The sequence below is a fragment of the Oncorhynchus clarkii genome, chromosome 23 (genome assembly GCF_045791955.1).
Source record: "Oncorhynchus clarkii lewisi isolate Uvic-CL-2024 chromosome 23, UVic_Ocla_1.0, whole genome shotgun sequence".
In the NCBI taxonomy this organism is placed as follows: domain Eukaryota; kingdom Metazoa; phylum Chordata; class Actinopteri; order Salmoniformes; family Salmonidae; genus Oncorhynchus; species Oncorhynchus clarkii.
Window position 1 is genome coordinate 57816376 of NC_092169.1, and position 13468 is coordinate 57829843.

Below are 13468 nucleotides of genomic sequence, written 5' to 3' on the forward strand. Positions count from 1 at the left end.
AACCCCCTGGGAAGTAAGGAATCTGCTAGTTTCTGACATGACTTACTGCATCTCCAAGGTGAAGTAAGAAAAGCCACATCTCAAAATCGTTGTAGGCTACACAAGGTGTCATAAAAATCTATGTGACGTTATAGGACCACCTAGGTGGATCAGATCACGATATAACTACTACTGTATACCAGACAGTAACCTTGGATCAGATCAGATCGTGACATAAGTCATATACCAGACAGTAACCTTGGTTCAGATCGTGACATAAGTCATATACCAGACAGTAACTTTGGTTCAGATCGTGACATAAGTCATATACCAGACAGGAACCTTGGTTCAGATCGTGACATAAGTCATATACCAGACAGTAACCTTGGTTCAGATCAGATTGTGACATAAGTCATATACCAGACAGTAACCTTGGTTCAGATCGTGACATAAGTCATATACCAGACAGTAACTTTGGTTCAGATCGTGACATAAGTCATATACCAGACAGGAACCTTGGTTCAGATCGTGACATAAGTCATATACCAGACAGTAACCTTGGTTCAGATCAGATTGTGACATAAGTCATATACCAGACAGTAACCTTGGTTTTGCCTCCTGGCCCAGCTGGGTCTGTGTGTTATGGGCCAGCTGGGTCTGTGTGTTATGGGCCAGCTGGGTCTGTGTGTTTTGGGCCAGCTGGGTCTGTGTGTTATGGGCCAGCTGGGTCTGTGTGTTTTGGGCCAGCTGGGTCTGTGTGTTATGGGCCAGCTGGGTCTGTGTGTTATGGGCCAGCTGGGTCTGTGTGTTTTGGGCCAGCTGGGTCTGTGTGTTATGGGCCAGCTGGGTCTGTGTGTTATGGGCCAGCTGGGTCTGTGTGTTTTGGGCCAGCTGGGTCTGTGTGTTATGGGCCAGCTGGGTCTGTGTGTTTTGGGCCAGCTGGGTCTGTGTGTTATGGGCCAGCTGGGTCTGTGTGTTATGGGCCAGCTGGGTCTGTGTGTTATGGGCCAGCTGGGTCTGTGTGTTATGGGCCAGCTGGGTCTGTGTGTTATGGGCCAGCTGGGTCTGTGTGTTTTGGGCCAGCTGGGTCTGTGTGTTTTGGGCCAGCTGGGTCTGTGTGTTATGGGCCAGCTGGGTCTGTGTGTTTTGGGCCAGTTGGGTCTGTGTGTTTTGGGCCAGCTGGGTCTGTGTGTTATGGGCCAGCTGGGTCTGTGTGTTTTGGGCCAGCTGGGTCTGTGTGTTTTGGGCCAGCTGGGTCTGTGTGTTTTGGGCCAGCTGGGTCTGTGTGTTATGGGCCAGCTGGGTCTGTGTGTTATGGGCCAGCTGGGTCTGTGTGTTATGGCACAGCTGGGTCTGTGTGTAATGGGCCAGTGGAAGCAGAAAGAGACCATTCTTACAATACTGTAAATCACACAGTGACATTCCACTGGACTCCCGTGTCGAAACACAAGAGCATCTCGACCTTGGAACAAAAACACAAACATCCTTGAAAACGCTTGTTCTTACTGAGACAGCAACTACCATAACTGTTTCCCATGCTCTCACGAGGCTAACGACATGGGCCTATTTAAGATAAAACATCAACCTCCATATTTAATGGACAAGCGGATCGTTTCACCAGGATAAGCCAATGTGAGTTCTTTATTCCATTAATGTACTGTAGGTGTACAGTAGCTGTGTACTCAGGCAGCTCGGAGCAAGTGCCTGCAGTGTTGACTTTCCTTCCTACTAAACGAGGCCAGAAGCAACAGCGTAATCACTAAAATAATCTGTTTCTGGGACACACCCTGCTTTCAATCTCACAGCATGGCGAGGACAACAGCCTAATAGGGCTAACATGTTCCCTGGCCTGAAAACACACTTTATCTAACCCAATCGACTGTATATTGTATATATGCCATCCATAAACATTGTGAACTATGACCCCCCCCCCCCCCTCCTTTGGCCAGAGAATCATGTAGGCTTACGTAAACGCATGATAGTCGGGGCGGCAGGGTAGCCTAGTGGTTAGAGCGTTGGACTAGTAGCCGGAAGGTTGCAAGTTCAAATCCCCGAGCTGACAAGGTACGAATCTGTCCCTAAACAGGCAGTTAACCCACTGTTCCTAGACCGTCATTGAAAATAAGAAGTTGTTCTTAACTGACTTGCCGAGTTAAATAAAGGTTACAAAAATAGTCGTAAACAACTATTTTCACCGTGCGCATGATTCCATTTCCAACAAGTTGCTGTCCGATATGTCATTTATATTACTGTAAAACAAGCTGTTAAAGGTCGCTGTCCGATATGTCATTTATATTACTGTAAAACAAGCTGTTAAAGGTCGCTGTCCGATATGTAATTTATATTACTGTAAAACAAGCTGTTAAAGGTTGCTGTCCGATATGTCATTTATATTACTGTAAAACAAGCTGTTAAAGGTCGCTGTCCGATATGTCATTTATATTACTGTAAAACAAGCTGTTAAAGGTCGCTGTCCGATATGTCATTTATATTACTGTAAAACAAGCTGTTAAAGGTTGCTGTCCGATATGTCATTTATATTACTGTAAAACAAGCTGTTAAAGGTCGCTGTCCGATATGTCATTTATATTACTGTAAAACAAGCTGTTAAAGGTCGCTGTCCGATATGTCATTTATATTACTGTAAAACAAGCTGTTAAAGGTCGCTGTCCGATATGTCATTTATATTACTGTAAAACAAGCTGTTAAAGGTTGCTGTCCGATATGTAATTTATATTACTGTAAAACAAGCTGTTAAAGGTCGCTGTCCGATATGTAATTTATATTACTGTAAAACAAGCTGTTAAAGGTCGCTGTCCGATATGTCATTTATATTACTGTAAAACAAGCTGTTAAAGGTTGCTGTCCGATATGTAATTTATATTACTGTAAAACAAGCTGTTAAAGGTTGCTGTCCGATATGTCATTTATATTACTGTAAAACAAGCTGTAAAAGGTTGCTGTCCGATATGTCATTTATATTACTGTAAAACAAAGTGTTAAAATATGAAGCACAGCTGTAACTAAAACTTACATGTCACTCTTTTTGGTCATTCATGAGTGGGAAGGCAAATCCAAGAGAAATATGGAACATTTCAGTTTCAAGGTGTTCATGAAATAAGTAACACAGATACAATAGGTGGTGCAACAATGTGTTGCACCATCCCACTGAACCCATTCACACTGCACCTCATCCCACTGAACCCCCTCATACTGAACCCCATCCCACTGAACCCCATCAATCCTGAACCTCATCATACTGAACCTCATCCCACTGAACCCCATCATACTGAACCCCATCATACTGAACCCCATCCCACTGAACCCCATCAATCCTGAACCTCATCATACTGAACCTCATCATACTGAACCTCATCATACTGAACCCCATCACACTGAACCCCATCATACTGAACCTCATCACACTGAACTCCATCATACTGAACCTCATCCCACTGAACCCCCTCATACTGAACCCCATCATACTGAACCCCATCATACTGAACCTCATCCCACTGAACCCCATCCTACTGAACCCCATCCTACTGAACCCCATCATAATGAACCCCATCATACTGAACCCCATCATACTGAACCCCATCATACTGAACACCATCATACTGAACCCCATCACATTGAACCCCATCACACTGAACCCCATCACACTGAACCCCATCATACTCAACCCCATCATACTGAACCCCATCATATTGAACCCCATCACACTGAACCCCATCATACTGAACCCCATCACACTGAACCCCATCATACTGAACCCCATCATACTGAACCCCATCACACTGAAACCCATCACACTGAAACTCATCATACTGAACCTCATCCCACTGAACCCCATCATACTGAACCCCATCATACTGAACCTCATCACACTGAACCCCATCATACTGAACCTCATCCCACTGAACCCCATCATACTGAACTCCATCACACTGAATCCCATCATACTGAACCCCATCATACTGAACTCCATCATACTGAACAGCATGATACTGAACCCCATCACACTGAACCCCATCACACTGAACCCCATCATATTGAACCCCATCATACTGAACTGCATCATACTGAACCCCATCACACTGAACCCCATCACACTGAACCCCATCATACTCAACCCCATCATACTGAACCCCATCATATTGAACCCCATCACACTGAACCCCATCATACTGAACACCATCACACTGAACCCCATCATACTGAACCCCATCATACTGAACCCCATCACACTGAAACCCATCACACTGAAACTCATCATACTGAACCTCATCCCACTGAACCCCATCATACTGAACCCCATCATACTGAACCTCATCACACTGAACCCCATCATACTGAACCTCATCCCACTGAACCCCATCATACTGAACTCCATCACACTGAATCCCATCATACTGAACCCCATCATACTGAACTCCATCATACTGAACAGCATGATACTGAACCCCATCACACTGAACCCCATCACACTGAACCCCATCATATTGAACCCCATCATACTGAACTGCATCATACTGAACACCATTCCACTGAACCCCATCATACTGAACACCATCATACTGAATTCCATCACACTGAACAGCATCCTACTGAATTCCATCACACTGAACCCCATCATACTGAACTCCATCATACTGAACACCATCATACTGAACACCATCATACTGAACACCATCACACTGAACCTCATCATGCTGAACTCCATCATACTGAACCCCATCATACTGAACTCCATCACACTGAACACCATCATACTGAACTCCATCATACTGAACACCATCCCACTGAACCCCATCATACTGAACCGCATCATACTGAACACCATCCCACTGAACCCCATCATACTGAACACCATCATACTGAACTCCATCACACTGAACCCCATCATAATGAACTCCATCACACTGAACAGCATCATACTGAACTCCATCATACCATTCTGAGCAGCTGCTCTAATAAAGTGTCATCATTACCTCCTTCTCAGTGCTGCTTATTCTCTAATTCAAACCAGAACTTTCCTCTGGCTGGCTTGACTGGGGAACTCCTCTCCTCTCGGCTGTTCTGCTCTGCTCTCCTCCACCCTCCTCTTCCATTCCTATCGTCTCCTATCTCCTCCCCCCTCCCCTTCCATTCCTATCCTCTCCTTCTCCCCTCTCCTATCTCCTCTCCCTTCTCCTTTCTGCTCCTCTTCTCCACTCCTCTCGTCTTCGCCTCTCCTCCCCCCTCCCCTTCCATTCCTATCGTCTCCTATCTCCTCTCCTTCTCCCCTCTCCTATCTCCTCTCCCTTCTCCTTTCTGCTCCTCTTCCCCACTCTCGTCTTCGCCTCTCACTCTCACCTATCCTGAGTCTACAGAATAATTCTGACAGAATGGTCTCATCTCATTCTTCTCCTCAGTTGACCATCTCATGTGGTTGCCATGTGTTTGCCCATGCTGTTAGCTGTTAGCTGCCACAGAGTGAATCAACAGAATCAACATGTTACTTTTAACAGATGGTTGATAAGACCTGTTGCAACTGAGGAGACATCCTCCAAGATCTCTCTCTCTCTCTCTCTCTCTCTCTCTCTCTCTCTCTCTCTCTCTCTCTCTCTCTCTCTCTCTCTCTCTCTCTCTCTCTCTCTCTCTCTCTCTCTCTCTCTCTCTCTCTCTCTCTCTCTCTCTCTCTCTCTCTCTCTCTCTCTCTCTCTCTCTCTCTCTACCCCTCTCTCTCTGTGTCTCTCTCTGTCAATTCAATTCAAGGGGCTTTATTGGCATGGGAAACATGTGTAGATAATATACATGTAGATAATATACAAAAGTGAAATAAACAATAAAAATGAACAGTAAACATTACACATACTGAAGTTTCCAAACAATAAAGACATTACAAATGTCTGTCTCTCTCTCTCTATCTATGTATCTCTCTCTAATGTCTCTCTCTCTCTCTCTCTCTCTCCACAGCTGTTTCCGCAGGCAAATGACCTTGCAGAGTCTTAAATGCAACCGACAGTAAACAGTCAAACAGTCAGGTGAACTAAAACACGTCAGAGTAATACATGTTACTTCGTGTACTGGGATGTTTCACTTCCTGAGCAGTGTGTGTGTGTGTGTGTGTGTGTGTGTGTGTGTGTGTGTGTGTGTGTGTGTGTGTGTGTGTGTGTGTGTGTGTGTGTGTTCTCGTGTCTGTGTGTGTGTGCATACGTGTGCATGTGTGTTCATGTGTGCGTGTGTTGCCTATAAGACAGTGTGTGTTCTAATCTAAAGAAGACCACATTGGGTGTGTGAGAAGACAGCAGGTAACAGAATGTCCCCAGCTGTGGACTGTCCTCATGGGTTTAGTTGACAGGGTCCTCGTCCTCCTTCAGATGAAGGCACACCCCAGTCCTAATTCACTCCCTGTAAATTCCCCTCTGCCCTTAACCCAATCTTAAACCCATCTTCACAGCTCTGAAGAACCTGGATAAATATTAGCAGGGAAGTGATGGAGCTTACAACATATTGCTTCTACCTTACATATCAGGGGTAAGGGGTTAGAGGTTAGGGGTAAGGGGTTAGGGGTTAGGGGTAAGGGGCTAGAGGTTAGGGGTAAGGGCCGGGTAGGGGTAAGGGGTAAGGGGTAAGGGGTTAGAGGTTAGAGGTTAGGGGTAAGGGGTTAGGGGTAAGGGGTTAGAGGTTAGGGGCTAGAGGTTAGGGGCTAGAGGTTAGGGGTAAGGGGCTAGAGGTTAGGGGTAAGGGCCGGGTAGGGGTAAGGGGTTAGGGGTAAGGGGTAAGGGGTTAGGGGTAAGGGGTAAGGGGCTAGAGGTTAGGGGTAAGGGCAGGGTAGGGGTAAGGGGTTAGGGATAAGGGGCTAGAGGTTAGGGGTTAGGGGTTAGGGGTAAGGGGCTAGAGGTTAGGGGTAAGGGGCTAGAGGTTAGGGGTTAGGGTAGGGTAGGGGTAAGGGGTTAGAGGTTAGGGGTAAGGGGTTAGGGTAGGCGTAAGCGGTTTGAGGTAGGGAATAGGATGCCATTTGGAGTCAATAGGAGAGCACTATATAGGGAATAGGGTGCCATTTGGGGTCAATAGTAGTGCACTATATAGGGAATAGGGTGCCATTTTGGGTCAATAGGAGAGCACTATATAGGGAATAGGGTGCCATTTGGGGTCAATAGGAGAGCACTATATAGGGAATAGGGTGCCATTTGGGGTCAATAGTAGTGCACTATATAGGGAATAGGGTGCAATTTGGGATGCATTCCTTTGTTTTCCAATAACTACAGTATTTTGATTCATCCCCGGGCCAAACCCTGACGGCCAAGTTGTGATACAGCCTGGAATCGAACCGGGGGTCTGTAGTGACGCCCCTAGCACTGAGATGCAGTGCCTTAGACTGCTTGCGCCGATACCAAAACATTCTCATCTTGCTTGAGTTAGGGTATTGCAAGTTTGACTATCGCAATATCATGGAAAAACACCATACCACAATCTAAGAGACACTGCAATGAAGCCACAAGCTCCAACAAGCCTCCGACTGAAAAACCATCTGTGGGCATCATGTGTTGCTATGGAGGTGAGGCAATCCTCCACTGAGGAAAAACAGAACAATAACAGGTTGCTTTCTCCCTGTTCAGGTCCAAATAAAAGTCTTTCCTTGGTATTTTCTGCATCCCTGTCTGTGTTATTCAGTTGGTTATAATTCTTGTTTTAATTCTCTAAAAAAAAAGTTTGTGTTCTTAACTCTTGACACATCGGTCAGAAATTGGCTTTAACTCCCTAATTGGCATACCCGTACACCAATCAGCTAGTTCTCCACCCAACCAGGAAACAAGAGAAGCTTCAAATAGAAAGTTAAATGTAGCTGTACCTAGGAGACAGCAGCAGCACAGCATGGGGGGCTCTCTGCACCAGAACAATGTGTGGTAAATCCTGGCTCTCCCTCCCAGATCCACAGGGAGGCAGGAAGACAGAGACAACAGCCTCCATGCTAGCAGATAGAGGTCCTGGACAGTACGTGGATCCACAGGGAGGCAGAGAGAACAGCCTCCATGCTGGCAGATAGAGGTCCTGGACAGTACGTGGATCCACAGGGAGGCAGAGAGAACAGCCTCCATGCTGGCAGATAGAGGTCCTGGACAGTACGTGGATACACAAGGAGGCAGGAAGGCAGAGGGAACAGCCTCCATGCCGGCAGATAGAGGTCCTGGACAGTACGTGGATCCACAGGGAGGCAGGAAGACAGAGAGAACAGCCTCCATGCCGGCAGATCGAGGTCCTGGACAGTACGTGGATCCACAGGGAGGCAGAGAGAACAGCCTCCATGCTGTTCAGGTACAGTATCTTACATACAGTGTTCCTACATTACCACCAACATCAACGGACTTGGGACTGGTCAGTAACAGTTTCACATACTGCTAATATGCTTAGGCCTACCAGTGACACAACCTGACAATACACATGGACTGTATTTCACAAGCATTTATACTTTATAATGTGAGTTACAGTCTATATAGTAGTTATGTATTGTGAGTTACAGTAAGGTATTGTAGTTTTGTATTGTGAGTAACAGTAAGGTACTGTAGTTATGTATTGTGAGTTACAGTAAGGTATTGTAGTTCTGTATTGTGAGTAACAGTAAGGTACTGTAGTTATGTATTGTGAGTTACAGTAAGGTATTGTAGTTATGTATTGTGAGTTACAGTCTATATAATAGTTATGTACTGTGAGTTACAGTAAGGTATTGTAGTTGTGTATTGTGAGTTACAGTAAGGTATTGTAGTTCTGTATTGTGAGTTACAGTAAGGTACTGTAGTTATGTATTGTGAGTTACAGTAAGGTATTGTAGTTATGTATTGTGAGTTACAGTAAGGTATTGTAGTTCTGTATTGTGAGTTACAGTAAGGTATTGTAGTTCTGTATTGTGAGTTACAGTAAGGTATTGTAGTTATGTATTGTGAGTTACAGTAAGGTATTGTAGTTATGTATTGTGAGTTACAGTAAGGTACTGTAGTTATTATGTATTGTGAGTTACAGTAAGGTATTGTAGTTATGTATTGTGAGTTACAGTAAGGTACTGTAGTTATGTATTGTGAGTTACAGTAAGGTATTGTAGTTATGTATTGTGAGTTACAGTAAGGTACTGTAGTTATGTATTGTGAGTTACAGTATGGTATTGTAGTTATGTATTGTGAGTTACAGTAAGGTATTGTAGTTATGTATTGTGAGTTACAGTAAGGTACTGTAGTTATGTATTGTGAGTTACAGTAAGGTATTGTAGTTATGTATTGTGAGTTACAGTAAGGTATTGTAGTTCTGTATTGTGAGTTACAGTAAGGTATTGTAGTTCTGTATTGTGAGTTACAGTAAGGTATTGTAGTTATGTATTGTGAGTTACAGTAAGGTATTGTAGTTATGTATTGTGAGTTACAGTAAGGTACTGTAGTTATTATGTATTGTGAGTTACAGTAAGGTATTGTAGTTATGTATTGTGAGTTACAGTAAGGTACTGTAGTTATGTATTGTGAGTTACAGTATGGTATTGTAGTTATGTATTGTGAGTTACAGTAAGGTATTGTAGTTATGTATTGTGAGTTACAGTAAGGTACTGTAGTTATGTATTGTCAGTTACAGTATGGTATTGTAGTTATGTATTGTGAGTTACAGTAATGTATTGTAGTTATGTATTGTGAGTTACAGTAAGGTACTGTAGTTATGTATTGTCAGTTACAGTAAGGTACTGTAGTTATGTGTATTCTATGTCTGATTCAATCTGTCACACCTCGCTCCTCATCCTCATCATAATGGATAATGACACGCTTCAAGGCATGCAAGCATTGTCTGAATTCCTGCCATGCCTTCTAGGTGCACAGTTAAATGTTCCTGGTTGGGATAACTGCAGGCAGGGTACGGAAAGAGATGGGGGGGGGGGGGGGGGGGGTGTTAGGAGTGACAGTTAGAGGCTGCAACATCATGTTGTAGCAGTAGACTTGAAGACACCATGCTGCGGTCACATGTCGCTTCGCCATCGCCCCTGGCAACCAGATGGGTATCATACGCAATACATAGTATACCGCATGTCAAAATGTGTCCATGCCTGCTCACTGAAGACTGCACCCATAACTGATAGGAAAGCATGTCTCTACCGGCACTACCTCTCTCTCTCTCTCTCTCTCATGTAGGCCCAGGCTACGGCTATTGAGCAACTTTCAGGGAAAAACAGCAGCTTCTTCTGTTGTAACAAACGAAATGAATGAATCAACAGGGGGAGAGGGGAAAAAATATTGTAGAAGAGGGTTGTAAAAGAGATGAAAATGCTATGTTGTAAAAAGCTTTGCTCCACTAAACCCACATAGTGGTTGCCGTAACAGGCGCCTCGGGTTGAAAGACAGGGAGGGTAGCATGCCTCTCTCACACACACGCATACCTGCTTTAATAATCAATCTCTCTATGCCAATGCAAAGGTATCACGTTTATTATAATGAAACTGGCACAGACAGCTAGGCTAAATGCACACCATGTAATTCGTAACATAGCCTACTGTGAATCTTTCCATCGATCCATAATGTGAAGGAACGCAATTAGCTGGTGAAGAAAACCACCGCACTGTCAATCTTGCCGTTTTTCGATCGCTAAATCATATGCCACCATGACAACAACAACAAAAAACACCTCCAATCAACACGAAATAATGTAAAAAACATTCCTCTTACCGTAGTGGTTCCACAATTATATCCAGTATTCGTGTCCGTGACTAGAGAGCTCAGAGGAAAACCTAAGGATGGTCATGAACCGTAGCCGACTACACGGTTTCTTATTCAATCTTGTCCACCCACTCATCGAAAATCACCCAGTTCTGTTAATCTGAACGTTACTGCTGCTGTCAGTGAATATCCCCGGTCCTCTAGTCCCCGGTCCTCTAGTCCCCGGTCCTCTTGGCCCCGCTCCCCTTCCCCGCTGTCTGGGCTCGCCTCCCTACCTGCCGCTGCCGAGGAGAGAGAGCCGCCTGGCGCACAGCTTTATTACGACATGCGCGCAATAATGACACCCTGGGGGAATGGATCATCAACTAGATTCAGCCGAGGGAAGATGTTGTTCTGGAGCGGATAGACAGGGAGGCCGGGAACATAATTACAAATCATTTGTAGACTGCAAATTGATCGCAAGAAGAGCATATATATATATATAATATTTGACCTAAACATATTCATTTCAAACCATGCTTACATCTTTGGCTATAGGACATATCTATTACAGTTTCCCCCAATCCTTAACACACGTTTGCTGAAACTACATCGCGTGTACTCCAAACTAACAGTTAGGCAATTTCCCCAAAACCCCACAGACATCTTGCAAAATCATGTACTCCCTGCTCAAAGGGAAACTCTGCTTTACAAATGAGACACACGCACATCAAATGAATCTAACTGAGTGACGACCCAGATCACACTAATGTGACAATATTCAAAACACTACGGTTTTCTTTACCGTCGCTAACGTCCTTTTGTCCAATCTGTAGTCGCATTTTCAAAAGTCTATAAACACAATCAGCACAACATCTGTCTGTTGTGGACAATACCATTAACACAATTCGTGTCGTTTTCACAGAATATTCAGTCAATTAACACGTTTCTAAAAATGCTTACATTTTCTTTACCCACAAGCTTACCCAATACCAACATCATGGATCTTTCTTGTCTTATTTACAAATGCTTTGCACACAGCATGTCAGAAATGAAGACCTAATGTTCAAAACCTTAAATATAGCATAAAGCCTCTACTTCTGCAACAACAGCAGCTCAAAAACTGTATTGAAACAGCTGATAAGCATTTTTGAATGAACAGATCATTGACACAATAAGAAATAGCTGATTTACTGTAAATTGTGTAAAATAGACCAACCACAGCTGATTCCAATCTCAGTCGGAGACATAACCAGGTGTTGAAGCTCTTTCAGTTACATGGACAAACACAGTACAAAGAGGACTCTTTGGATTGATTTAGTTCAATGTGGATAGAGAACAACACAGAGGAGCAGAGAGAGAACAAATAACATCTGGACCACGGAGAGGAGTAGTTGGACCAGGGAGAGGAGTAGTTGGACCAGGGAGAAGAGTGGTTGGACCAGGCAGAGGAGTAGTTGGACCAGGGAGAGGAGTAGTTGGACCAGGGAGAGGAGTAGTTGGACCAGGGAGAGGAGTAGTTGGACCGGGGTGAGGAGTAGCTGAACCGGGGAGAGGAGTAGTTGGACCAGGGAGAGGAGTAGTTGGACCGGGGAGAGGAGTAGGTGAACCGGGGAGAGGAGTAGCTGAACCGGGGAGAGGAGTAGTTGGACCAGGGAGAGGAGTAGTTGGACCAGGGAGAGGAGTAGTTGGACCAGGGACAGGAGTATTTGGACCAGGGAGAGGAGTAGCTGAACCGGGGAGAGGAGTAGTTGGAACAGGGAGAGGAGTAGTTGGACCAGGGAGAGGAGTAGTTGGACCAGGAAGAGTAGTAGTTGGACCAGGTAGAAGCGTAGTTGGACCAGGGAGAGGCGTAGTTGGACCATGGAGAGGAGTAGTTGGACCGGGGAGAGGAGTAGTTGGACCGGGAAGAGGAGTAGTTGGACCAGGGAGAGGCATAGTTGGACCAGGGAGAGGAGTAGCTGGACCAGGAAGAGGAGTAGTTGGACCAGGGAGAGGAGTAGTTTGACCAGGGAGAGAAGTAGCTGGTCCAGGAAGAGAAGTAGCTGGTCCAGACAGAGGAGTAGTTAGACCAGGCAGAGGAGAAGCTGGACTAGGCAGAGGAGTAGTTAGACCAGTTGAAATCAAATCAAATCAAATGTTGTCCCTTCTTTGATGCACCTGTACTGACCTCGCCTTCTGGATGGTAGCGGGGTGAACAGGCAGTGACTCGGGTGGTTGTCGTCCTTGATGATCTTTATGGCCTTCCTGTGACATCGGAAGTCCTGGAGGGCAGGTAGTTTGCCCCCAGTGATGCGTTTGCCCCCGGTGATGCGTTGTGTGAAAGGAGAGTAAGAGGTGTTGTCACTGATGAAATAAGAGCCACCATTATAGCCCATGTGATAAACCATCTATCACTGAGAGAGGCTGGTGAAAAAGTCCAGTCTAATACAATGGTCTATCACTGAGAGAGGCTGGTGATAGAGTCCAGTCTAATACCATGGTCTATCACTGAGAGAGGCTGGTGATAGAGTTCCCCCTAATACCATGGTCTATCACTGAGAGAGTCCAGCCTAATACCATGGTCTATCACTGAGAGAGACTGGTGATAGAGTCCCCCCTAATACCATGGTCTATCACTGAGAGAGGCTGGTGAAAGAGCCCAGTCTAATACCATGGTCTATCACTGAGAGAGACTGATGAAAGAGTCCAGTCTAATACCATGGTCTATCACTGAGAGAGACTGGTGATAGAGTTCCCCCTAATACCATGGTCTATCACTGAGAGAGTCCAGCCTAATACCATGGTCTATCACTGAGAGAGACTGGTGATAGTCCCCCTAATACCATGGTCTATCA

At 45.1% G+C, this 13468-nt stretch overlaps 1 protein-coding gene across 8 annotated transcripts in view; it reads right to left on the bottom strand.

The window, feature by feature from the left end:
• LOC139381124 (protein tyrosine phosphatase receptor type Ea) overlaps window positions 1-10937 on the bottom strand; it is a 146896-nt gene extending 135959 nt beyond the window's left edge. For 4 of the 8 annotated variants that reach the window (XM_071124432.1, XM_071124426.1, XM_071124429.1 and 1 more), the window contains exon 1: window positions 10662-10937. The gene's annotated coding sequence lies outside the window, so the exon portion shown is untranslated. The remainder of the gene's footprint in view (window positions 1-10661) is intronic. The other 4 variants (XM_071124430.1, XM_071124423.1, XM_071124421.1 and 1 more) reach the window with 2 other exon arrangements.
• Between the last annotated feature and the right edge of the window lie 2531 nt (window positions 10938-13468).